The sequence below is a fragment of the Syngnathus floridae genome, chromosome 1, assembly GCF_059516105.1.
Source record: "Syngnathus floridae isolate MCC-2025c chromosome 1, RoL_Sflo_1.0, whole genome shotgun sequence".
Taxonomy (NCBI): Eukaryota; Metazoa; Chordata; class Actinopteri; order Syngnathiformes; family Syngnathidae; genus Syngnathus; species Syngnathus floridae.
The window spans coordinates 22,591,822-22,618,675 of record NC_142413.1 but is presented as its reverse complement, the minus strand read 5'-3'; the positions used below and the strand labels follow the sequence as shown (position 1 = coordinate 22,618,675).

Below are 26,854 nucleotides of genomic sequence, written 5' to 3'. Positions count from 1 at the left end.
CACAAAGCCACAAATCCTCAAGGCACCACCGTAACCCCCTTTAATCTTTTGTGGGTGTATCCATTTTTTTGCCACCCTGTATCTTACTCTCTGTCTCTGCCTGTCAGTGATCTGCATATTTTTGCAGTAATTTGTCCTCTGGAATGGGACTTCAGAAGCTGTGCTTGAAAAGTAAAATAATAATGTGACATCCATTTTGTGGTTCAATACTTTTGCACTTCAATGAAAGTCTAGATAAAAATAAAGATCAAAGTTGGTTTTTTTAATGATGCGTGGTAGTGTTGTGTAGTCAAAGAGGAGCAGAAGAGCTCATCTTGTGAACTCTTAAACAACTTGACACTACACGGTCATTGTTCTTAATAAGCTACAGTGTGCACTGTGCAGGAAGGTCGTTTGCCCAAACTTTGTTGCAAAAACAAACAAAAAACAATTGGTTGTGGCTCACTGGGAGTGTAAATTGTTTTATGATGTAAATTAGATGCTAATGAATCAGTACTCATTTACTCACATAGTTAAAGTATTTAAATGAGTAAAAAATATATTTTTCCTCACTTTGAGTGTGAGTTTCTGGCATCTATTTTTTTTTTTTAAAACCGTGAATAACAACCATACCATGTCTTCTTTAATATTTGGTGCAGAGAAACCTTTGTAAAAATAAAAAACTCAAAATACAATTCATAATTTGACTTGTGTGTTTCAGTGTAGATTTGAAAAGTTGTGATTTGCAAACAATCAGATGCACTGGAAATGCATTACATTCATCAAAACAGTTTAAAAATATATACTACATTTTGCTCTCTTTTTTGGTACAAACTGAACGATTATGTGTCATTCAGTTGTACGACTGCTAATTCTGAAAACTGCTTTACGCCTCTGCGCCATAGGTTCTGGCACCTGTGAAATACTTTTCTATCACCTGCTAAAAAATATTAACGGTGTATTAATGCTCTAATCTTTTTGGAATTGGGGTATTAATGAGGCTAAATAGGGATTTAACAAAAAATGATTTTGAATTGGAAAATCCGTTTTTATTTAAAAGATGCGTGCGCATCATTTGAACTGAATAGTATCGTTTTACTTCAAAATTCATCGATATACGTATGTATTGAATCGTTTTATTGGAGAGATGTAGCTTTGAAGGAAACTACCGTAATTTCCGGACTATAAGTCGCGTTTTTTTTTCATAGTTTGGGTGGGGGGGCGACTTATACTCAGGAGCGACTTATATATGTTTTTTTCACAAATTTTTACTTGATCATTAAGACATCACTTACAAGTATAGTTGACCACTTCCCATGTTATTTTTAGTATAGTTGATCACTTCACATGCTTTTATATCTTCATCTTGAACATATTCAAAACATAAAAAATAGAGAAAACATCAAATAAAGCAATTAACACTTTAAAGTACCATATCCAAGTCCACTGTCTGCTGTATGTACACTTGCTCCATTTTTGCTCCTCTTATATTTATTATTATTATTTATTATTATTTGTTTATTTATCATTTATTCAACACTCTTATTTATTCATTGTTTGTGCCTTCTTGTTTTTTTTTTGTGTTGCTTGTATGCATATGTGTACTATCTCACCGAGGGATAGTGGAAACGTAATTTCAATCTCTTTGTGTGTCTTAGTATATAAAAAAAAAATCGACGATAAAGCAGACTTTGACTTTGATAAAACAACCAAAAATATATATATTTTCAGACGAAACTGGATGAGGGCGCTCTAAATTTCACCGTTGGCCGTGACTCATCAACTGGGTGGGCTTAAGAAAAATGGCACCAAAAAGAAAGTCATATTTTGCAGGTTACAAACTTCAAGTTGTAAAATATGCAGCTGAAAACAGTAATCGAGCAGCAGAAAGAAAGTTTGGAGAACCGTGATGTACCAATGGATTATTATTTCAAGTGACGTCAGTAGCGCGGCGCGGCGGTTGTTTACATACAAACGTGCCCACATAAGGACTACCGGCATCATTAGCGGTGATCATTTCTAAGTGACACGGAGGACAAAGAGTTTGAAAGAATTAAGGATTTGGAGTGACATAGAAGGTTTGAAAAACTATTATGGCTTATATGCACGCCCGGTCCTACTCTACTGAGTCGGGGGCCGGCGCTCGGCCGAGTGGCTGTCCGCGAACGGTGCGCGGGGCTCGGACATGGCCATTACGCACGCCCGGTCTGTCTGGAAGTCCACGCCGCCACACGCTTGGAAGTTTGTTTTGTTTAATAAAGAGCCGTTTACCAAACCCACGTCTATCCTTGTACTTTGTTAACGCTACAATATATATATAGATCTGTGGAATAAAGACGAGGCTGACGTCAGGGCGCACGCGCGGCGATGTTGACAAAGGACGAGGAATTTGATCGATGGATTTAATGGAATTAAAGTGCACGGATGATTTGATAATATTATTGGCTTGTATTATAGTTATTTGAAATATAGTTTATCTATCGTTATATGAGCCTGTGGAATATTTTGAAGTGCAAGCGCCCTCAGCCGTGCGCACCCATTGTTGACAAAGAACGATCGATGGATTTAATGAATTGGAGTGACACAGATGGTTTTATAAACATGTTATTCATGTAATAGTTGTCCTTAATCACTCTATATGTTACGTCAGGCCCGTTCTCAGCTCTTTGTTTGTGTTTGTCACGTTAGCATACCTATCGTTTAGCCTGTTGTTGCTATTTAATGAATTGGAGTGACACCGATGGTTTTATAAACATGTTATTCATGTAATAGTTGTCCTTAATCACTCTATATGTTACGTCAGGCCCGTTCTCAGCTCTTTGTTTGAGTTTGTCACGTTAGCCTACCTATCGTTTAGCCTGTTGTTGCTATTTAATGAATTGGAGTGACACTGGTGGTTTTATAAACATGTTATTCATGTAATAGTTGTCCTTAATCACTCTATATGTTACGTCAGGCCCGTTCTCAGCTCTTTGTTTGAGTTTGTCACGTTAGCATACCTATCGTTTAGCCTGTTGTTGCTATCGTTTAGCCTGTTGTTGCTCGTTCATGACTGTTTTTGGTGTGGGATTTTGTCGAATAAATTGCCCCCAAAATGCGACTTATACTCCGGAGCGACTTATATATGGTTTTTTTTCACTTTTTGGGGCATTTTATGGCTGGTGCGACTTATACTCCGGAGCGACTTATAGTCCGGAAAATACGGTAAGCAAGTTGACAAGTTCATTCATATGTAAGTAAAAGGACAATAACCATCTCAATGCATCAGACCCGCTTGAACACTGCCATACCGAATCAAATTTTAATCCCATTGAATCGAACCAAATCCAATCATTACACTTATTAAACAGCCTTATTATTAAATATATATATATATATATATATATATATATATATATATATATATATATATATATATATATATATATATATATATATATATATATATACAATTGTAATATATTAAAACTTTGTACAGTTAATGCTTGATGATTGATACCGAAAGTCACCTTTTCTGTTTTCATCTGGAAATAGGTTCTTAAATAATTTTAACAAGCTGGAGGTGAACCGTTGTCCTGGATGAAAATTATTGTACCTAACAAGGTAACTGCAGTTGGTGACATATATTTTTAACAGTTCACGCTGACTCTTGCAGAAGTGGAAATGTCAAGCGCTCATTGACTCAATCAAACATCTCATCCGGAGCCTTTCAATAGGAGTGCGGCTGCTCACCTCTGATTCACTGAATGTTCTCAGTCATTTTCCATTCATCAAAGTCGTGACGCATCTACTTCAGCAGAAGCCAGCGCTATATGTTCCATGACAAGGGCGAGAGAAGTGCGACCGAGCATGTCGAGGGCCAGTTGCCGATTTTGTTTAGTCCATTTAGTGCACACGTTGAGATTGTAGCGGAAATTCCACCTGGCCAGCTCTGAGTGCTAACTTTCAGTTGGAGCTGTACACTGATGGCTTGGTAGAGCTGTTGCCGAGCAGCGTGGGTGACTAATACACCATGCTTGTTCTCATTGCAGGCGATTGCTTATCTATTGATCGGAGCCTGCGTTGTTCAGATGGATGCATTTGGAGTGTGACAAGTGCTTTAACAACCCTTGAACTTAATGATCCTTAACATTCGAGGTCCATGTTAAATAATGTCCCATCTCTCAGGCAGCGGGATTCCCCTTACTGTCGACCCTAGGAATGGAAGAGGGGTCCAACTTGATTAGTTGTCTCCACAGCAGAAGACCTATGGCCACAATTATATGTAACCACTTCTGACTGCTGCAGGTGACATGTTATAAATACTATTAAGGGCTGCCGAGATCCTTTGAATACATCCTGGCCCTTCTCTTCCTGCTTGACAGTGAAAGAGCAATGAATTCCCAGAGATAGCAGCACACTGCTCCTACTGCTTTTTTACTTAAGCTGCTCAGGGGATTCACTTGCACACTCTGTGTACACACACCCACACATCACACCCCGTAACACAGTGCCAGCCTTTTTATTGTTCATGCCAGGCAGGGGATAAACCACAGCCGAATGTTGCAGCCGGCTCCTCCATGAGAAAATCCGGCATACCTCGAGACGACGGTTTGCGTCTCTCTCTCTCTCTCTCTCTCTCTCTCTCTCTCTCTCTCTCTCTCTCTCTCTCTCTCTCTCTCTCTCTCTCTCTCTCTCTCTCTCTCTCTCTCTCTCTCTCTCTCTCTCTCTCAGTAAGCCTTTGAACAGTCCAACCACATACTCCTCTGACTTGTTTTTTTTTTGGGTGTAACTAACAACAGATGCTTCTCTTCACTTGTAGCCTCTGGCCAGCTAAGTCAGTTAATTTCCATATGTCACTAGCGGAAGAAGCACGAAGCCTGATATCTTATTATATTTCTTTACTTCAATCTGTAAACCAGCTTGAGATGTCGCGACTATTGTAGAGATCTTCTTGCTGATGATTTGCACTCATCAATCATACATTGAACACAGATTTTCCGCTGTTCATATTTAAACCTTGAAAATGTAATCATGCTAATTGCTGTGCCTAAGTTCAATGTCCTGAGAATAATTTGCTATTGGAACATGGAAATTTGATTTATGCGTACATAAAGTATACATGTATAAACGTTCCATGTATAAAAGCAGTCTATATAAACATTATATAAAAATACATTTGATTTCAAAATGTGACAACATTGTTTAAAGAAATCCATTATTTTTGAGTCACAACTTCAAATAGTTCCAAGGTTTTCTAATAACATCAGTAAAACGTGGCCAAATAAATAGCCCAGAGATCAAGAATAATGGCACACCTTTCACCCTTATTAGTCCCGCAGACTCTACCTTTTCAGCTGTCCTGTCCCATGCACATGACCCACCACTTACCACATCCTCCTCTAATGCAGAACTATACTAGTCATCAATGGAGTCCATCCACAGAGAGCAGTATTCTCTGAATTAGCCCAAATATTTTTTCTATCACGATTCATCAAAATTCAGAAGAGCTTGCTCAGTGACACATTTTTAGAAATAGGCAGTAATTTGTCACTTGGGTCAGTAGCCCTTCCTTCAAACCCAAGTGTTAGTATACAAGCAATTAAAAACACAATGTCCCATAATTTCTTCCTCTCAAAGGGAACAAGCTATTTTCAATTCTGAGAAACACACCAGCCTGCTTGGAATTTCCCAAACATTTTGTTCTCCTTGAAGTAGTACACCCCATTTTTCTTAATTGCATCATGATTGGCAATCCATTCCACTCAGTTTTCATAATTCTTGATGATTAACTAATCAATTGTCATGTCTATCTCTCATTCTCATTTCATCTTCCCTTCATTTTGATGTAAGTACGCCCTGAAAATATTCATTCATCAAGATTTTCATATGCGGAGCAAAGACACTTAGAATAAAAACATTTGTCATTACCGTATTTGCCGGTGTATAAGTCGACTCGGTGTATAAGTCGACCCCCTAAAATTCGACGGAAATTTACGATTTTATGATATATCCTTTGTATAAGTCGAGCTCAATTGTTGCATTATATTAAACTTCAAAATTCAATCAGAAATATGCGAAATTTATTGACGAAATGTGTTCCAATTCCGGGAGGCCGTGCGCATGCGCAGTGGCCGGAAATAGCTCCAGCCGAGCGGATCGGCTGTTTATAAGCACCGCGGAGGAGATCGCGGAGCCTCATTCGACTTCCAGCGGCCGGCGAGCTCGCGCACGCCGCCCGGCACCACCGGGAGGCCGGAAATAGCTCCAAGCCGAGCGGATCGGCACTTTATAAGCACCGCGGAGGAGATCGCGGAGCCTCATTCGACTTCCAGCGGCCAGCGCACTCGCGCACGCCGCCTGGCACCACCGGGAGGCCGTGCGCACGCGCCAAGTGGCCGGAAATAGCTCCCGCCGAGCGGATCGGCTGTTTATAAGTACCGCGGAGGAGATCGCGGAGCCTTATTCGACTTCCAGCGGCCGGCGAGCTCGCGCACGCCGCCCGGCACATCCGGGAGGCCGTGCGCACGCGCCAAGTGGCCGAAAATAGCTACCGCCGAGCGGATCGGCACTTTATAAGCACCGCAGATGAAATCGCGTAGCCTCATTCGACTTCCAGCGGGCCGCGCACTCGCGCACGCCGCCCGGTTCAAATTTTCTAAGTGCCAACGGCTCTTGCGCCATAAAGAGTCCGCCTCGGCTGGTTCCCCATGTCGGCCAGAACAAGTGAAAATTCGGCCTCTTCCCCTGGAATTCTGGCCAAGTTTGGCGAATATTTTCTAAGTGCCAACGACTCAACCGCCGTAAAGTGTCCGCCTCGGCTGGTTCCCCATGTCGGCCAGAACAAGTGAAAATTCGGCCTCTTCCCCTGGAAGTCTGGCCAAGTTTGGCAAATATTTTCAAAGTGCGAATGACTCAACCGCCGTAAAGTGTCCGCCTCGGCTGGTTCCCCATGTCGGCCATAACAAGTGAAAATTCGGCCTCTTCCCCTGGAAGTCCGGCCAAGTTTGGCGAATATTTTCTAAGTGCCAACGACTCAACCGCCGTAAAGTGTCCGCCTCGGCTGGTTCCCCCGGTCGGCCAGAACAAGTGAAAATTCGGCCTCTTCCCCTGGAAGTCTGGCCAAGTTTGGTGAATATTTTCTAAGTGCCAACGACATTCATTTAGACATGGCGATTGAATGTTTACGTACCGGTAGTTATTGTCGTTGCTTGACGCGCGATGAGTCGCACATTCTCTCAATACCCAGTACTTCCCCCTAGCAGTCATTGTCGCTGTCTGGCTTTCGATGTCCGTTATTGAGGTGAGAATATTTGAAATTGTTGCTGAGGATGTGTGTTAATGCAACGAACGCTTTATAATGATTCAGTTTCTCGCTGTTTGATGAGCCTGACGGACGCACACCCACGCACAATGAGATGCATGAGAAACGGCCTTGGTTACCATCACATTTGAAGCGATGAATACGAAGTTAAATTTTATGACTCGGTGTATAAGTCGAGGTCGATTTTTTTCGGTCGATTTTGGATCGAAAAAGGTCGACCAATACACCGGCAAATACGGTATTTCACCATCACATCCACATGGTATAATTACAAGATCCCACCACTTATTTATAAACTGATAGTTGTCAGAAATGTTTGGCAAATGGAACACTGTAACACCCCCCCCCTACACACACACACACACACACACACACACACACACACACACACACACACACACACACACACACACACACACACACACACACACACACACACTTCGACAGCCCATTTAGCCTTGGACAAATACTGCTGTGATATCAAATTGCATTGCATGCATAGGACTAATGTTGGTTTAGTGAGAGTAGTTTTTCTTTAAATTTGTGAAAAACTATTTCTGCCACTTTGAAGAGGGTTAACACAATGCTGTGAACTGAGTTTATCCTAGCTTTCATTTCGGGCCACTAACACCAGACTTATTAATTTGTGTCGCGTTCTTAGAAGAGATGCAAAGAGAATATTTTTTAATCAAACATCAAAGAGGCTCATTTCCACAGTGCAACACGTTGAATCCACAGCAGGATTTCTGTGTTGCTTCTGTTACATCGTTCTTGTCTCATTTTTTTTATTTTTGGAAAGCTTCTTTCAAACGCTACGCCATACAATTTGGTTCACTCGAGGGTGCTTTCCATTTGCACTTTACAATAGCGCGAGAGCAAACTCCCTCTGCGAGTGACTAGTCCCCTAATAAGCCAAAGCTTGGAGGTATATGGACACTGCGCCATGTCTATGAAAGAATACAGTGATAACTGAATCTCCTGCTGAACAAGTCCATTTGCCTTCCGCGCTCTCATTTGCCGTGATGATTTCCTGCTGAAAATCAATGATTCTCTCACTTTCTCAAAAGCACCTCCTTGGAGTGGGTTCTATTGGTTCTGCCTCTGGCAGTGATTTCAATCAAGAGGTGTTTTAAGGCTGTTTTTTTTCCCAATTGGGGGGTACATGAGATTAAATGGGGAGGGGGGGGCTGCATTTTTCATCAGGTAGTGAAATGGATAAAAATGGACTCATGTTGGGAAGTACCCACTTAGGTGCATTCTTGCCGCCATTGGTTGATCAGATGCAATTACGGGCAGCGTTTGGCCTTTACTTTAACGTGGGTTCAAATTACTGCAGTGTTGAGAACCCAAGTAGTGTAATACTGAGCTGATCCGTGCACATACAGCCAGCAACTCTTGTTGACCTTCACCAAATGCAGCCATGCATTTGCAGTGCTTGCACATTCTAGTGTTGGGAGATGAATGAGGGCTGGGAGGAGAAACAACAACTTTCAGGCAACACTGCAGCAAAAAGCTGATTTAGAACTGCTTACTAGCACATTGATCTCCAAGTCCCAAACCAAAAAGTACTTTAAATTGGAATTAACCACTACGCCATCGGTAACTTAAATTGAATTTGAAAAAAAGAACATCATGGGGATGGTCAAAGGATGAAGAACAGCTGGTTGGGTAGCGGATTCACTGAGAGGCTCCTTGAATAATTAAACACACATACACACACACACAAGAAAAATAAGTACATGAAAAAATCATATGCCAAAAAATATATATAAAATATCCCTACCCCCTCCTCCCCAAAAAAATGCTGAAATAAAATCTGCCAATATGCAAATCTACGGGTGCTGAATGCAGGGGTCAACTGTAGTTTTATGTTGTAATAACACAATTCACCATTAGATGGCAGACACGACTAGACCTAATGATTTTTTTTGGTGGATTTAGAACGTTATATGGCAGGGATTGTCAACCGGTGGTCCGCAGCCCTCTAGTGATCCGTGGCAGTATTGCAGGTGGTCTGCAAAATTGGAAATGAAAAAAATAAATAAATAAGATGTATTTATTATTTAGAATTTATTTATTTTCCAGCTAATTTTGTGAATCATTTATCCATCCAAATTATGTCAAATGTAGCCGAGATTCCCAAAATAGACATACAGATAATGCAAATAAATAGCCTTTATAGGTTTATCCTTTGGTGCAAACTAAAATAACATTCCGCCAAAGCAGTGGTCCCAGAGTTGCTTCTTCATTGCAATGGGATTTACATTACCCAGCCCTGGGCAAGAGGTCTATGTTCCACAGGAAAAAAAAATGTGAATAGCTACATTTTTGCAAATGGTGAACCATAAATGAATATTATTTGGCCCATGTACCACCCCTTTATGTTTTAGTAATGAGGATTTGTATGGGTCCTAATATTTACTGTTCTGTATCAAAATGGTTTCTGTGGAAAAAAGGTCATTAAAACAACAAAGCGATGCTTTTGCATAGCTCTGCACGGGCAGTATGTAAAGTACCCCGCCGTACTGAATCAAGCTGTTCAGTGTTATCGGCTATGCCCATATTTATTCAAATATGAGTCCCTCAGGAGTCAGGACTAATCTTTAGCATATCCTGTATGTGTCTGCTGGTGAAAGTTTGACGTGTCTTTATAGTTTGTTACATTGCCTCTTCGCTGAGTTGACAGCAGCCATGAAATACAGCTTGCAAGGATGCATTTGGACAAGGATTAGCAACTGTTGAACTTGCTCAGAGCCAGACTTGGTTTTGATGATAAATGGGGTGCATTTATATGGTGACGCTGTTATGTTCTCTAAGGCTGGATTTGGTCAATTTTGATGTATTTCCAAATGACTCATCTGTTTACATTTATAGAACAAAGCAAAATCTGAGTTAAGCCATGTCGTGTAAATCCAGACCGTGTGGTTTAACATTACTGACTTATTCATACGCCGTTCGACACAATTTTGATTATGAGCATGACAATAGAATAATTCATTACTAGACTGCTGTAAATTCTGATTGTGGAAACTTTACTGATTAATGGTGTTTTGAGGCAAGAAGGGTGAGAGACAGAGCTTTACTTGTCTGACGAGAAAGGCTCATTTGATTTAGCCTCAAGATGTAATCTCTGGAAAGTTAAACTACAAACGTGTAGATCTCTGCTGTGGCTTTGAAACAGGAATTCATAACAAGGTCAAATGACCATCGCTTATACTTTTAAGAAGATTCATACTGACAACCGGCGTACTATGTAGTATTATGGTTGAGTCGCTTTCTTTTTCTGCAGGTCTAAGGGATGAAGCAAACAAAATTCCAATTGCTCGATGTCCTCTACCACCTGATCCAGGCTGACCCTCTATTGGCAAATTTGAGCTGCCCATGACTCCACTTTTAGCAATTAGGCCATTCTGTCTTTTACAGAATATCTAATCACGTAGTCTTTGGCTGTCCTGTTGCAGCCCTTTCTTTATTAATGGACGGCTTGCTGCTCCCAGCCAGGTGGAAGTGGAGCAGTAATAAATGTGGTTCAATATATCATCCAAAGCACATTACAGGAAAGCTAGGGGTGATTATTCATGCCAGCAGGGGCAGGAACAGACCTTTGTGGGGTTCATGGGCTCAAACTTTGAAAAGGGCGTCTCCCTCGTCTTTCTCAACAGAATGAGAAAAATCTCTGCGTCCCTGATGCCGCTGCTCCCATTTACATAAGAAATCCTGCTAATAAGCCCCAGTACTATGACAAATGTTTTTTTAATACAAATGTGGGTAATTTTGCCAATGAATTTTATAAGCGTTTTCAACTGCCCCACTCATCCATCGTCACTAATCATTGGTGAACATGAAATTAACAGAGTTTATGCCACATTAAGCTCCTCTGCTTCAGCCTCTCTGAAAACTTGAATCCAAGTATCTGCATCTCCAACAGTTGTATTCAATGCATCATTCTTTCATTTTCCCCATCATAATCCGCATTCTTCCGTTGGCACTGGGGCAGGAAGTTGATCATTTTCCCAAAAATGATGGGCTTGTGTGCAGCAGGAATGAATGTTAGGTTTACGGCAATCAGAGCGCATGCCCGTGCGACAGATGAGTCGCAACAGCTGGCCCTTGTGCTTGTTGGGGAGGCTCAGCCCGGCCCAGTCGCGGCGCATCAGCAGATCCATACGTTAGCTGACTGGCAGAGAATTTAAATGTGATCTCTGAGCAGGCGTCACATAGCACAGGTGATGAAAATGTTTACCCTGCTATTGAATCTCGCATGAAGGGGCAGCAAAGGGGCGTTTGACTGACAACTACCCAACCAGGGACAAGTTGTCGTGACTAGTTGGGCATAATAACCAATTAGTTGATTAATGGTTCATTGCGAATTTTGACTCTTGAAACAATGCAGACAAAAGTGAGTGCCCTATTCAGCTGCAATCGATGGAGACACTGTTTATTGAATCCCAACTAGTTTGTAGCATGCCAGAAGAGAAATTACACACCATCTTTTAAAGCCAAACAGAAATCTTCTCTGGCACAACTGCTTTAGGCAGCAAATGCTCAGGATGACATTGAATTGCTTCATGAGTTCAATAGATTCTGAGAGTCCTGTTCTGTCGTCCTTCAATTGTAAATTGGCTAAAATGGGTTTAGCCGGGTTTGCATATATAAAGTGTGTCAGAAGATTTCAGGAATGATGTCAGAAAAGATCGATTTCATACCCGTACTGCAACTTTTGGGCCCTCAGTCTATCGGGTCCCTTTTTAACGTATGTACTAGTAATATAATGCAGGTCCTTGAACAATTAATTACATAGAACTATTAAGGATCCATTAATTAGGTGTTTTTTTTAATCCCCTAGTAGAACAGCCTAGGTTGAGTGTGCTTTAAAAACCAGGTTGTGGTTTTAGTGCATCTGCATACAGCAGGGGTCACCAACCTGGTTCCCACCAGGTATCCCATAAGGACCACATGAGTACGGTAGCCCGTGGGCCTGTGCTATAAATATCTAACCGGTGTTTGAACATTGTGATTTCCCAGGATTGTTGTTCAAGTGACCATTTGAAAAGAGAATTTATAATTGTCTTCATACAAATGTATATTCTTGATTATACTTAACATTCAATAATATTATGAAGTATAATTAGAGGAAATGTGATATGATCTTTCAGAATTGTGAAGCTGTTAGCCTGTCGCAGTATGGGAAGAGGAGCTCTCTCAGCTTCAGAAAGGTGACCGCTGAAGTACAATTTACAATACAATTTGTTTCTCGGATTTGACCTTGTATGCTATGTGCAAAAGACTGTTCTTATTTGATTTAATGGAAATTTAAACATTTTGGTTCTGAACAAGGTTTGAATAGGGTATACTGTATGTTAACTACAATATGTTAGTCTCCTTGTCTTGTCCTGGAATGACCAACTTCTCTTTGGTTTCTGACTTTTCTTTTTAATAACAACTAATATCCTATTATATGTTTCTTTTCTGCTAATGGTTATGAACTCTTCACAGTGAATCTTTTGGTTTGACTGTTTGATTACGATCCTTGCTAATAACCTAATAACAGTCTCCTCTTGCACGGCTTTTTGTGCTGCACGTCATGCCACTTCGGAATCGGATTGTGTGTTAGACAGGATCAGAGTGTGGATTGTAAAAATCTGGATTCATTACAGAACTAAGACAGCGACACATTAAATAGTTCAAAGTGTACATTTTAAACAGATCTTAGTCAATGTTCACAATCTCAAGGGCAATAAAGATATCATAATACCAATGTGCACAACAGAGGCTTTTTGTCATTAAGGGTTTTGTTATAATGGAAAAAGAAAACTGTCCTTGAGCCACCTCCATTCATATCTTAGATAGGAATATTGATTAATCATGTCTCAAAGCGACAGTAAAAACAGAGTGCATTACTTGGCTCCAAACCACAGTCTAAGTGCGATGTCCCCCAGATTATGATTTAACAGTGAAGCAAATTTACATTATACTGCCCTCACACAGTTTCTTTACCTCTCCGTTATTGTTTATAATAAGATTAAAAAAAAAAAAAAAAAGACAGTACAAGGGCGGGGAGAGCAGTGGCCCATTTGCATGACAGACTGTGAGATGCCTGGAAATTGTTTTCAATTGTAGGGAAAGAAACACATCCTTTATCTTTCCATACTGTAGCTTTATAGATTTACTACGTTATTTTCTACACCTGATGACAATTATCACAAATGAGAATACCTCACCAAAGTTCACATTTCAGCAATCTGTACACAAGCAATCTGAAAACTCAAGTATTCATTCAAGTGCTTTCAAAGGAAACATTTTTCCTGGTAGTTTTACGTTCCAAAAAGCCCAGCTTGACGTTTGTAGCCATCCCTTTCTTTACCGCACAACGGAATTGCTTTTATGCACTTGAGACGGCAAGTGACTGCCATTCCCTTTTTTCTAACTACAGGTTTGACAGCCCTCATGCAGTCTCTCCATTGGACTCAGAGCTAGCCTCTATTACCGATCTCAAGTTATTTATTTCTTGTCACCTAATGCTTTGTGGTTATTCAAGCGGGTGGGTATGCTGCGGAAGCCATTTCTACTCGAGTAATGTGGAGCGTGGCCATCACAGCTCTAAATGGTTTGGAAAGGCAGCAAAGGAAAAGGAACCCCATACTAACTATTGTTGCTTTTCTTTGTGGAGAATTCAAGAGGGAAGAGTCTAGCAAGCTCATGTATACTACAGTAACAAAACAATCATGCTGACTTTCTTATTTGTCTTTTATAGTTGCAATTGGCGTGGTGACATATTGAATGGGCTGAGTCACAAAGAGAGGATTTCAAGGACAACTTGAGGAGTTTGTGTATTGTGAAAAAGGCCATAACCCTTTTGCTAAAGTGAGAGAAAAGCTATACAAGCTTACCATTGTGCTGCTAAATTCAATTTCTTTCAGCATCAGTTCAGGACACTCCAGCTTGGTCTTTTGTGTCAACTCAATGTGAGATGGTGAGAAGACGGCAGATGAAATAAATGCACAATGCCTTTTGAGGATGTTGAGAAATCAGTATTTATTGGTTGTGTTGGCAGTCACAACTCAGTTCAATTGTTTTTGTAAGTTCACTTATGGGAATGCACACACGCTGAACAAACATTACCATCAATTCAAAATGATATCCCTATCAGGTTATTTATCTCAGACTCTCAAAGAGTTGTTCCAACTTTTAACATGTTTTGGGCCTCCACAAGCCCTATAGGGTGGTGACTGGTAAAAGCTATGTCCTATACATCACCACTCCTAATGCATTGTAATAGCACTGACGAGCCATTTCTCCATTGTCTTCAAGTACTGCAGGTGTAAAGCGTCCAGGAGCAGGCTAGTGTGTTAGATTCAATATCATTTTCTAGAGGAAGACTACGTGATTGAATCCATAATCTTTCACAGTGATTTGTAGAAATATATAAGGACCATCAAGGGTGCTTCAAACAATATTGTATCAATATTAAATACAATGTAGTACCATTTATTAGGACGATTACGATATCTGGTAGCATAGTATCATATACATGCGTGTGTGTGCGCGTGTGTGCGTGTGTGCGTGTGTGCGTGTGTGCGTGTGTGTGTGTGTGTGTGTGTGTGTGTGTGTGTGTGTGTGCGTGTGTGTGAGTGTGTGTGTGTGTGTGTGTGTCCCATATAAAAGTATTTGGTAAGTATTTTTTGTATTTTTCGAAGTAAGTATTGTTTTTTGGGGCCCTTAAACCTTTACAACACGTTGTCCATTGTTTAACTTTACAACAACAACAAAATCGTCAGTTTTCATACATATTTTTTACTGTTTTTGGTGGAAAGATGGAACGTTGCAATGTAGTAATAATCCTTGTGTTATGTGTTTAAAAACAAAAACAAATGTCTGATTCTCAAAACACTAATATCAGCCTGGCCCTATAAATCAGTAATAATTTTGTGTGTAACTAGGACACAGAATGTTTGTTTTCTTATTCCTCTCTGTAATTAATCAAATATCTAGATTCACGCCTTGTCATAGAATTTTAAATTTAAAGGTTCCATGCTTAACTGTTGGAAATCACGAATATAAATATTATCACAGGTACAACAGAAGATGTATTGCTGAATTGCAGTGCAGAAGAAAATAATGTCCATTCATCCATTTTGTTCTTCTGCTTACCTGATTCAGCGTCACAAGTGAGTTTGAGTTCATTCTGGCAGAATTTTGACGACTGGCAGAGCACACCTATGACATCCGTACGTTGTGAGCCCATGCAAACTCCAAAGTTTGGTGTCATATTAGAAGTTATTTTTCCATATTCAATGCCTCTATTTAAAGAGCCTTCAGTCAGTCCGCCAAAGAGTTGTCGTGATGCTGTAGTGGCAGGTTTGAGGTTTTCCGTTATGTCGGCATCAGCAGACAGTGCCTAAAGCAACTTGAAGCCTCAAACATTACATCTGATCTGCTGGGTTAAAAAAGAACAAGTGCTGTGCTCAAGTGCATCATCCTCTGTCATCTTCTGCTTCTTTTTGTACATCAGTCTAGTCATGTTGCTGCAAAAGACAAATTAGCGTGTCAGTGAGAAAAGCAGAAGCTGGGATTTTTTTAACGCGTTCCCTTTCATTTTCACTTTACTGATGTGTGCTCTGTGTGAGAGCAAATCCTGATTAAAGACAAAGTGAAGATGTTGGTTTTTAGTTTCTGATTAGTAGTAAATTAGTTTAGTTTGCCCGTCCCTTCGGCCCCACTCTTTCTAACTCGGTATTTTGGAGTGAGTCTAATCATTTTCATTCTTACCATTTGCCCAAATGTTATGAGCATTTACAGGAGACACTTTAACATGTCAAGGTGAAAAAGTTAAATTGTTGATATTGCTATGGCTTGCAATTTTTCTATATACCGTATTTTCCGGACTATAAGTCACAGTTAGTTTCATAGTTTGGCCAGGGGTGCGACTTATACTCAGTCACTTATGTGTGAAATTATTAACACATTATTATATCATTTCACATGTTATTCTCACACTACTAAACTGCAAGAGGGTTCTCTAGGCCTGTGGAATAATTGGAACTGCAACTGATGATGAGTCTGACGTAAGCCACGTAGAAGAGGAAGCACCGCATCTTCTACCTCCGGAGTTAGCGGAGTTGTTTAAAAGTGACACAGAGGATGAAGCTTTCATTGGATTTAGTGATTTGGAGTGACACGGATGGTTTGGTAAACTTGGTAGCATGTCATTTATGCTATAGTTATCTGAATAACTTAATATGTTACGTCAGGCACGTTCTCACTTCGTTGTTTATGTGTCATGTAACGTGAGCCTACCGTACAATTATTCAGCCTGTTGTTGCCTCTATTCTATTCTTATTTTAAATTGCCTTTCAAGATGACCTGTCTGTTCTTAGTGTTGGATTTTATAAAATAAATTTCCCCCAAGTCCGACTTGTATATTACGTCTTTATCTTCTTTATTATGCATTTTATGGCTGGTGCGATGCATACTCCGGAGCGACTTGTAGTCCGGAAAATGCGGTATGCAAAAATAGTGTGTATCAGCACTGACACTAACTTTAAAACAGTAACAGTATGTTTTCTGGCTTGCTAGCTACAGTATTTTCTCAAAATAAACCCAATGTGTGCACAATGCTTTGCAAATATCTACAGTATTTTTTTAACATTCATGCTGCAATACAAAGAGCTTGTGGGCGTTGCACATTTCCTCTTGAGTATTTCTAAAGCGGTTTTTCATTGCAGTACGTTTATAAAATCCATAATTTGGAATGTGTAAAAAGTAAATGGTCTGATTTAATGTTAATATTTTCTTCTCCATTGTTGTATTTCAATATGTTCATTGTTTTTGTAGCTTTTGTATCTTGACTGTTCTTTATTGTTCAACCATGCTGAAAGTTTACAAGTAAGCGATTCTCTATCAAAGGTGATATTCTCTGAGCAGTGTACTGTCCTAAATTTGGCCTCAATTGATAAACACAATGACAACAAAGTCCACGCAATTGACCTAATTAACAATCAATTAAATACTGGATGATAACACCCATTACTATACAGCTTACAGACAGCTTTTAAAACTGAGAGAACATTCGCTGTATTTGACCTGTTATTTTGAATTTGACTGGTGTGAACTGTTTTCACGCCCTTGAGGCTTATTTTCACCTCATGTTTGTCTTTTTGCGTCTGGATGAAACATTTTGCACCCTCATGTAATTGAACTTTCCAAGCAATTAGGAAAAAGGGCTAAGTTTTATTCAAAAGTTACGTATTTGTGTGTACGTTTGGCTCGTTCACTCTGTCAGTACTTTTAGTTGTAGTGAAACAAAAGGGAATAAATTCTAACCTGTTCACTTTGAAATGATGTTTTTCTCTTCTGAACACGATCTTTGCCTTTGACTGATACCCTATGTGCGGAAACGTTTCAGATAGTACGCTTTAGTTTGCTGCTATCAGATAACCAGCCTTGTCTTTCATTCATAGGTAGGTCGAGACAGACGTATTGATAATTCTTTGTTGTGGTTCTCGTTCTGGTCCAAAGCCTTGCAATCATAATGCTAAACGGGCTTCTTTGATATTGGCGCTGCGACATATCTGCATCTTCTGTTCTTGTGGCTCTCGTTATTTTCCTCCTGCTTAGAATGCGATATAAAGGACTGCATGTAACATTGAGACATTGGATATGACTTCATATTAGCGCCTGCATTTTGCATGAATTATGTAACAGGGGAGAGCATTAACTAAGCAAGGTACTATTTGTCAGGTTTGCTGGGTAGATTTTATTCGGTTTGATTAAAAATATGCAGTTGGTACTATATGATTGAGTTTCTCTCTATTCTGGCCTTGAAAACCTTCAAGTCATGGTACCCAGAGGAAGAATCACATTGATTATGAGCGCCATCATCCGTTTTTAACTACATGGCTGAAGATCAGCTAATAACGTTCTCATCATCCTTTGCTGCTTTATGTTCATCAGCGCTTGTCAGGCTGCTAACGAAGATTGTTTATGCACTAATCTGTTCACCTGGATTCCGCATTAACATTTGACCTGAGCATGTTATTTCGGTGCGCTATCTGGATAATAACTTTGGACCTATGAACCTATTCATTTCCTCCTGTAATTAGGGGTTACTAAGTAAATCTTGATGTGGACCCTGCATTTATTTTTATTTTTTGCTCTACTAATTTGAATGATATCTATTGTCAGTAGTCTGCGAAGCTTGTTTCGAATTAATGTAGAGCTTATCAGAACACTCAAAGATGCTAAAGACAATCGAAATGTTAAAAAAAGGTTGATTTACTGTCACTTAACATGACTTTTAAGGAGCAGCAATAAAATTGTGCGCGTTGTGAGTCACCCTCTAGGTTGATCTAACGTAATGTTCTTATGTCGGCACTCAGCTTAAGTCAAGATATTATTTTAAATTGACAACATAAACAGATACGAAGCTTGTGTCTTAGTTTACAGTGTAGTGTGTGTGTGTCTGCTGAGCAGGTGTTATTTTGTAACACGGCTTCTGCCATTATTTAAGCAGGTGACACTTGCTATGGATCATCTCATTGCGTTACATTCGGATGCACCGTGCGACGCCGAGGAAGCCCCCCACGATCCATCACTCTGATTGTGACTAATCTTCCAATTTGGTCCGACCCGGGTCTTTATTGAGCGAAGGCTAACTGATGAGATGAGCTGGAGCAAGTAGTCACAGGGACATACTACTCGGAAAGTGTCGCTGGGTTCCCCATGTTTACATCGGTTTGTGTCAAATGTGTGACAGAAGCATTTTGTCACCAAATGTGTGTACTCTCTGACCATGTGAATGTTGGTCATTTTGCTAAATTAAACCTCATTTTGGCAGAGCCTTTGATTCAATTTACTACTGTGGTGGCGGGGGGTGGTGTAAATATTCAAAAAAATTTATACAGTGATCCCTTGACACTTTGTGCTTCACCTTTCGTGAATGCGCTACTTTGCGGGTTTATAAGTGACAGGAGAATGCCGTTTAAATACACACTGATGGCGCGGGGCGTGCCTCTGAGCAATGTGCGTCACTGTGAACATGACTGAGTTCAAGCGCAGGAGGTGGAATTAAATTGCAATATTGTGGGGGAGGGGGGCACAATTTAAACTCTTTCAACCCTAATGGCAATTTTCTTAACTCCCACAGTAATACCCGTGTTGTACTCTTACGAATAATATGCAGAGGGGTTGTGCCGTAATGATAGTGTACATGGAGCTGACAGTTTTTTATTTCAGCCGCAAAGTAATTGAGACTACATCAAGAGCCTCAAAGGACAGTATTTGTCTCTATTGTGCGTTTTTTTTTCCCCGCAAGACACGATTAACATTAACGATCAACAATGACAATCGACTCAGTTCTTGAGCATCAATTAAATCATTATGCCCACCCAAGTACTTAAAGCATGCTTTAGCCAGCCCTTTGACTGTATTTCGATTTGTAATGTTTACAAGCCAAATTGCAAAGCACTCATTTAAAGTCCAAAGCTCCTGCCGTTTCTGGCAGTCTACCTTACATGCTGCAAAGGAAATAGTTCCACAGTTGTGAAATACAATATGCAAAACCTCTCATTTTAGCTATAGGCATATCCGGTAATTAAAGGATTAACTTGATAACATAATAGTTTCTTGGCTTTGCCTTCCTTTTTCCTCCCATTATTTCTACAATGTCAACGATTTAAGAATGCCTCATTCCCCCGCCTGTCTGTTTCTTCGGTAATCAACTTGCTTCGAGTTTAACCTCATTTCCGACTGAGCACAAGGAGTCTTCAAATCCAAAGGCTGGTGCGTGCCTGGGATGGCAAAGACTACGACTCTGTCTGCCCCTCCTAACAGCCTTACTTCTTCTGAGGATTGTGTCCGCTTATGTCAGGAAATGTTAAAATCTCTGTGGCTGAAATGCATCAAGCCCAGGCAGGTGACTCCTTTAAGCTTTGCAGCATTTATTTTTGGAGTCAAGCCATGTGGAATCCTCCTCCTAAAAGTTTGTCTTGCAGAATGGGCTTCGTTGGACTGCATGTAGAAATGCCATCCTTACATTTTATTTTATCAAAGACAAATAACATTTTAAGCCTGGAACTCTGGGCATTTCTGTCACAATAGCGATTGAGTATTGCTGAACATAGTCAACAGACTTGACTTAAAGGCTCCCCTGTGCTCTTGTCACTTTTATAGGTATCCTTTTCCGCCATTGTGCATGTTCAGCTAAGTTCTGGCACGTAGTGCTTCCTTTTGAGATGGTCTAGATGGATTATGTGGCCATGTTGAAATTTCACCCTGTATGGTAAAAACTGTAGTGTGTATTGAAGTCGCACTATATGAACCACTTGTGCTTGTGACTAAATTGTTTTACAAGATCAAACCTCCTGTTACATTTTCACAGCTGATCAAGTGAAATACTTGTGAGAAGGACCCAAATGTTATTATAATAACTGACGAACCCATTTGTGAAATTGGCTGAATTTAAACTTAACATTTTTTTCTCAGAGTGACGAGAAAAGTCTTACGTGAGCACGAGAAAAACATTCTCATCTAAACATTTGGTTTGTTCCAGAGAACCTTATGGACTTCATTAAGCTTTTGAAGCATGTTGTTTATTTCATTTACATCTGCATTATACGAGTAAATCACCAATGTCATAAAGTCAAAGCTAACGAGCAACGTGCTCTCAGCGTATGAAGTTGTTGGCTCATTTTCTGCTCGTCGTTATTCCACTGAAGTCCTCTAACTGTCCTCGTGTCAAAAGAACACCAAAATTACGAGAAGGCGTTTCCGCCGCCCGTGGACTTGGAAGGGTAATGCTATAAAAACACCACTAAGACCAAAGCAGCATGCGTCCCAAATGTGGTGCCTTGATCTGTGCAGAAAACGGGCCCAGACACACTATATAGCGACCCTTCCTAATATGATTTGGACAGTGCACACTGTTCAGAGGGAGGGAAGGGAAGGGATTGAATTTCCGAATGACTGAATTTCCACACGGAACATTTCGCGTTAACATGTTCTTTCATTTTGCTCAGGCACAGTGAAAAGAAACGGTACAAAGTTTACTGATCTAATCGTAACTCTATTTCAACAGTGAGGTAATCCTCACTGCTGACCAAATTCGTCCAATGGAATCCAAGCTGGCAAATATCGAAATTGTCCTTTGCTCTGCATGACGAGTTGGAGTTGACCAACTCTGAGTCCATCTTGGAAAGGCATCATTTCCAACACCCACACACCCAGCCACACACGCACTAATTGAACTCACTGCACTTTTAATAAGGACCAAGGAATGAGAATGCGAGCGAATGCATTGTAATTGGAATATTTATAGCAGGGTTTATTCTGGGCCACAGCCTGTGAATAAACCTTGGTTTAAGTACACTGACGGCAATAGGACTGCGAAAACATGTTTAACTGTGCTCGGCCTACGCCAAATGTCTTCTCTTCTATTATATGCCACTTTGAACTGTGCTTCTAGATTACATTCCATTTGCAGTATGCTTGCTTTTTTCCCATAAAAGTCAGTGTTTTAGTATTTCAATAGAAAAAAAATACAGATACTGGAACGGAGCAAGAGGACTTGTGACCTGATTTCTGAAACAGTGCCCCATGGCTTTTGCACGATTTGGACGGACAAACAAACGTTGAGAAAAAATATGCCGCCAAGAGGATGCAACGACCGGGGATAGTCTCATCTTTGGCACCGCATGGATGTCACTCATATCAGTGGATATTTCATTCAGTCAAAGGACTCGCAAAACTAATGACGCTTCTTAGAGGAGTAAGACAGTTGTCATATCGGAAAGAATCAATCCCTCTTGTTTTAGCGCGCTTGCTGTTATGTACTGTACACAAATATAGACTCCCAGCTGTTCTCTCTCTCTCCCACACATGCACGCACACGCATTTAAACAATCAAATGCACAAGCTGCCTCCCAAACAGGCGCCTCAAAATGCCATCTCTTTTACATCAGCACAAACCTGAAAGGGTCTTGCAGGTTTCAAGAAAAATGAGTATTTTGAGACGACGTCAAGTGGGGCAGTCGGGGGCCTACGACACCACGCTGAGATGTTCCTTCACATCGATGACAGCATGTATTAAATAAACATCAACGAGCTCCAATAAGCAGCCGTGAGTGCTCTTGTTCAAAAGCTACAAGGCTCATTAATCGTGTCGCTATTGTGCACTTTATTTACAAAACTAACAGCTCAGTTCTTTTCCGTTGGACACACTATTTGACACGGCCCGAAACGCCATTTAATCACCGAAAACGCCGCCCCGCAAGGTGATTTATGCGAGAAGCTTTTGAAGGCAATTCTCAAAGTTGATGATGTGACCCAGGCCTCTGGAGCACATCTGTCATGGAAATACTGTCATCGTGCTTCGGCGTCTGCAGAGCATCATTAGTATCCGGAATTAATGTACGCGCACAGATGTACAGGCCTGCATCAATGTAAATGCTTAGCAGCCAATTTTCTCTTCATTTGAATGGAGGGAAATTGCAATAATGAGTTCCAACCATTTATATTCTGCTCCCCCGCCCCGTCCCGTTCTTCTGTCCTTCCAGTTGCTACCTTTATATCTCGCCTGAGGTCTCCCTCTCCTTCCACTGATCACACCAACGTGATGTGATTTGGTTGCTGTACTACATGTTTATTTAATGTTTTGCAAAGGCGCGTTATCTCTCTGTGTGCCTGCCGGTGATTGATTATTTCCACGCTGAGCATAACGGCACAAACGTGTACATCTTTTAGCTTTTCTGTTCAAGCCTATGTCCTTATGTACATACATAATTCTTCATCTCCCACTGTCTGATAGGAGAGCAGTTTGATTCAGTCATTTGAATCTATGTTTCCTCATTCCAAGTTGTTTGCACAAAATCGTTTTTTCCCCTCAGCTCTCGTGATGCATGTTTCCCATCGCGGAATGTTTATTTAGATTTGTGACATGTGAAGGTAAATATTTGTCATCCGTCAACTGTGAACTCTATTATATCCGGCTTTTTTTTAATATCCCATTTTTGTTTCTCTTCCTGCGTTTGATCACTTGCATTGTTTACTCTGTCAACCGCTTATTTATACTATTTTTAACTTAACATAAGCAACATTCTTGTTCCCCTCATTCTCAATATTCAGGGTGATTGCTCAGTAAATATATGAAGCCATTGCAGAGCCAATTCATCTAACCACGAACGGTTACAGAAGCTTTGTATTTCATGACAGCCTAACATGAAACGGTTGACTATTCTGGATAGTAACTGTAATTGCATTATTTCCAGATGAGATTGTAAGGTTGTCATAAAACATGTTATGGCTGCCGGTCATCACATGATCACGCTCTCTTTGCTCAATGATGCCTTCCTTTAGGTCAGGGGTGCCCAATACGTCGATCGCGATCAACTGGTCGATCGCCTAGCCACTACTGGTTGATCGCGTGACATTAAAATGTTTTTGGGTGTTTTTTTTGCACTTGACGCGTGCGCAAACAACACAACACAACACGAACGCTCGCGAATTCCCTCCTATTGTCAGATCCCTGTTTTTTCTCTTAAAATTAAGAAAGGGTATAAAAAGGGCAGCTGGACATAGTAAAAAGTTTTTTAAAAAAGTATCACTTTCATAGGGAATGGGAGGACTTTTTTTCACGTTGACATATATATATATATATAATAAATTATCTATTTAGTCGGTAGATCTTTGTGACTTGGTCATTTCAAAAGTAGCTCGCGAGCTGAAAATGTTTCAGCTTTAGGCACATGACACCATAATATATATAAATAAAAATCCCTAAACCCTGCTGCAATGACTATAATATGCTCGAGTAGAGGTTGCGCAACTGTGTATTAGTTAAGAAATCTATGCTGTAAATATATTTTCATAATTCACAAGGTGTGACTATGCATTAACAATTAAATTATTTATAGTTGCCAGCAGAATGAGAATGTCAGGTTAATAAAAACACAAGCAGCACACCCACGACTGCATGTCTTACTTGATTTATTTGTGTTTGTAAAATGTTTCAGAATAATCACGGACAATTGGCTGGGTAAAGAGTCAAAAAAGACCTCTATGTTTATTTAAGGCTGTTACAAATACAGATTGTTTGCCTTCAAGAAGCCAATAACCAATATCTGAGGCCAAAATTATAATTAAATCAAATAAAAGTTAATGTTTTGTTCTAAGAATATTGATCAAATGGTGGAGTTTTATATACTTAAAAAATAGAAGGGTGCTTTAAACCGATATTTTTTTAACCCTTCTTAACACAGTCATGCTGCTTTACATTAAGGAATTTTGTGCTGCTGTTAGAAAGTAAAAGAAAATAATTAAAGCCAACTTACTTTACAAGTAGTGATAAAACATGATGATTTGTGGATCTGTGTTGGCAAATAATTGAGAATATAACAAACCCAGTTCAAGAGACTTTAGTTTTTTTCCTTTAGAGTGCAACGTCCTTGAGGACTTTTTTTTTTCGTCATCTCTTGTGCATGTCGTCAGTGCCTCACTGGGGAGTTGACATGGTCAGCTGGACCGAGGAGATGTTGTGGCCCATGTGCAGAGGGAAAATCTGCCACGGACAGGATGGCTCGGAACATTGGCAGCTGGTGCACCCTTGTTGGGATTGTGTGTTGGCTGTTTTGTGTATTTTAGGTCGGTCAAATTATCTCTTGAGGGAAGATCAGCTGCAGACAAATATCAAATCTGTATGTTACATTTGTTTTTTATTGGTTAGCATTAAATGTTTCTATTAAAAAATGGGTAATGTAAAGGTGTACAAAATTGGATGGTGTCATTTAGCCCCCTTTGTGATGCTTGGCTAATATAATATTGATTTAAATTGTGGTTTCAGCCAATCACACTCAGCGGAAACTGATGCAGTGCTGCTGTATGTCTATTTGATTTCTGCATTGACCTGCAAGGACTCTGTTAAGTGGTTGATACTCCCACTGTGTGTGTGTGTGTGTGTGTGTGTGTGTGTGTGTGTGTGTGTGTGTGTGTGCGTGTGTGCGTGCGTGCGCGTGTGCGTGCGCGTGTGTGTGCGCGTGTGTGTGCGCGCGCGTGTGTGTACACCTGTTTGCGTGTGCACATTGACTTTGAAGTACACTGTGTCATGACAATAATCTAAGCCAATTTACTACACATCAGCCCTTCATTATGGGTTTGATATAAAACAGCGCGTGACCAGAATGTCCTCCCATAAAATGACAATTTCCTTTTCAAAAGATATTACGTGTTTGACCTCATTAACCCAAAGTGTGTGTAGTTAAATGCAAGACTAACCCCCAACACACGAGTGGGCTCACACGAAAACACCAAGTGGGGGAGCATCCAAGTGCAGTTAAGTGCTCAATGTGACCCTCGAATGAAAAGCCGGCAATGAGTTCACGCTGTCACATGTTCATCAGCCCTTCAGTGTGTCAGAGTTTAGACCTTACTGAGAAGCAGAGATGCTGTTGATCGAGAATAATGAGCTACTACATCCTTGAAAACCTTTGCTATGGCAACTCCTCTGAGTGGCATCATTCATCTTGACAGACATCACTAGGATTGAAAAGGGAATTCATAGCAGTCTTAATACTTATAGAACAGTTCAATTCAGAAAAAAAAAATGTCTCACTCAAAATTAAGTCCAAAATGGAACAAGTCAGACACTGATCATGCATCAACTGAGTAGTGTCTTCATCGGCAGTTTGGTAAGACATGATGGCTGCAGACTTTACTACATCTGTTGGTACTGTGACTTTCAGAAGTGCACACCTGATCAGCGTTTACCAAGCTGTACTGTCGAACGGAACAGTACTGGTGGCTTATGAGCATTTTCATTTAAATGATGGCTTTTCTTTAAAGTAATTGTCTCGCCTTAACATCCCTCACCACTTTGACACATTAAGTTGATGCAAATACTGTACTCAGTACTAAGCTGTCATGTTAATTTTCCTTCCCCAATCCTAAAATGGGCTCAGAAAATAGGAAAAAGGCAATGTGTCAGCAAGTGATGCATGTCCTTAATCGGACACAGCACATTTAGTTTTCATTAAGAGTTAAACATGTACACGCAACATTAATGGAGTTCAGCGGCAATGGTGTGCGTCACTGTATCTCAGCCTGATAGATTAGTGAGTCAGCACATGAGGGTGCTTCCGAAAGGAGAGGCATTAATGTGTTGTGGGGGAGGAACTGCTGGAAAATGTCTTCATCCAAGGATTGGTGTTTACGATACTATCTAATATCTGTGACATGAACATCAGCGAGCCACACGTAGGAGGCCGGGAGGGGAGGAAGAATGGAGCGAAAGGTCATCACAAGCGCTGCCGTTTCATTAGGAGAGATGAAGCTTTCTGTCGTCTCCTGCTGCATGGGGAGTGATGGAGAAGGTTGTTAATGCCTCCTCTGTCAGCCATATTGGATTCAAGGCAGTAAATTAATATCTATCCTAAAAGGGTTTTATTTGGCGATTTACTGGCCTCCCTTGAGTGTCTGTGGCATAAAGTGGTTATTTCCTTTTTTCCATGCCTGTGTCCTCTCCCTCCCGCTTCAACTTCAAAATCTCGGGAGAGAATCGGCGTTTGTGCTGTGCCGCAGGCTTCC

The 26,854-nt window shown here is 40.5% G+C and overlaps 1 protein-coding gene and 1 long non-coding RNA gene across 7 annotated transcripts in view; one reads left to right on the top strand and one right to left on the bottom strand.

Annotated features, from left to right (window-relative positions):
* unc5a (unc-5 netrin receptor A) overlaps positions 1 to 26,854 on the top strand; it is a 161,182-nt gene that overhangs the window by 43,323 nt on the left and 91,005 nt on the right. The window contains exon 2 of one of the 5 annotated variants that reach the window (XM_088387648.1): positions 12,439 to 12,498. The exons of 3 other annotated variants lie outside the window; for them this stretch is intronic. The gene's annotated coding sequence lies outside the window, so the exon portion shown is untranslated. Of the gene's footprint in view, positions 1 to 12,438; positions 12,499 to 15,431; positions 15,451 to 26,854 lie in introns of those variants that run through there. One more of the 5 variants, XM_088387656.1, reaches the window with a different exon arrangement.
* Positions 14,729 to 26,854, bottom strand: part of LOC148404642 (uncharacterized) — a 39,547-nt gene continuing 27,421 nt past the window's right edge. The window contains exon 5 of one of the 2 annotated variants that reach the window (XR_015860961.1): positions 14,729 to 15,807. This is a non-coding gene — a long non-coding RNA (uncharacterized LOC148404642). Of the gene's footprint in view, positions 15,808 to 24,418; positions 24,949 to 26,854 lie in introns of those variants that run through there. The other variant, XR_015860959.1, reaches the window with a different exon arrangement.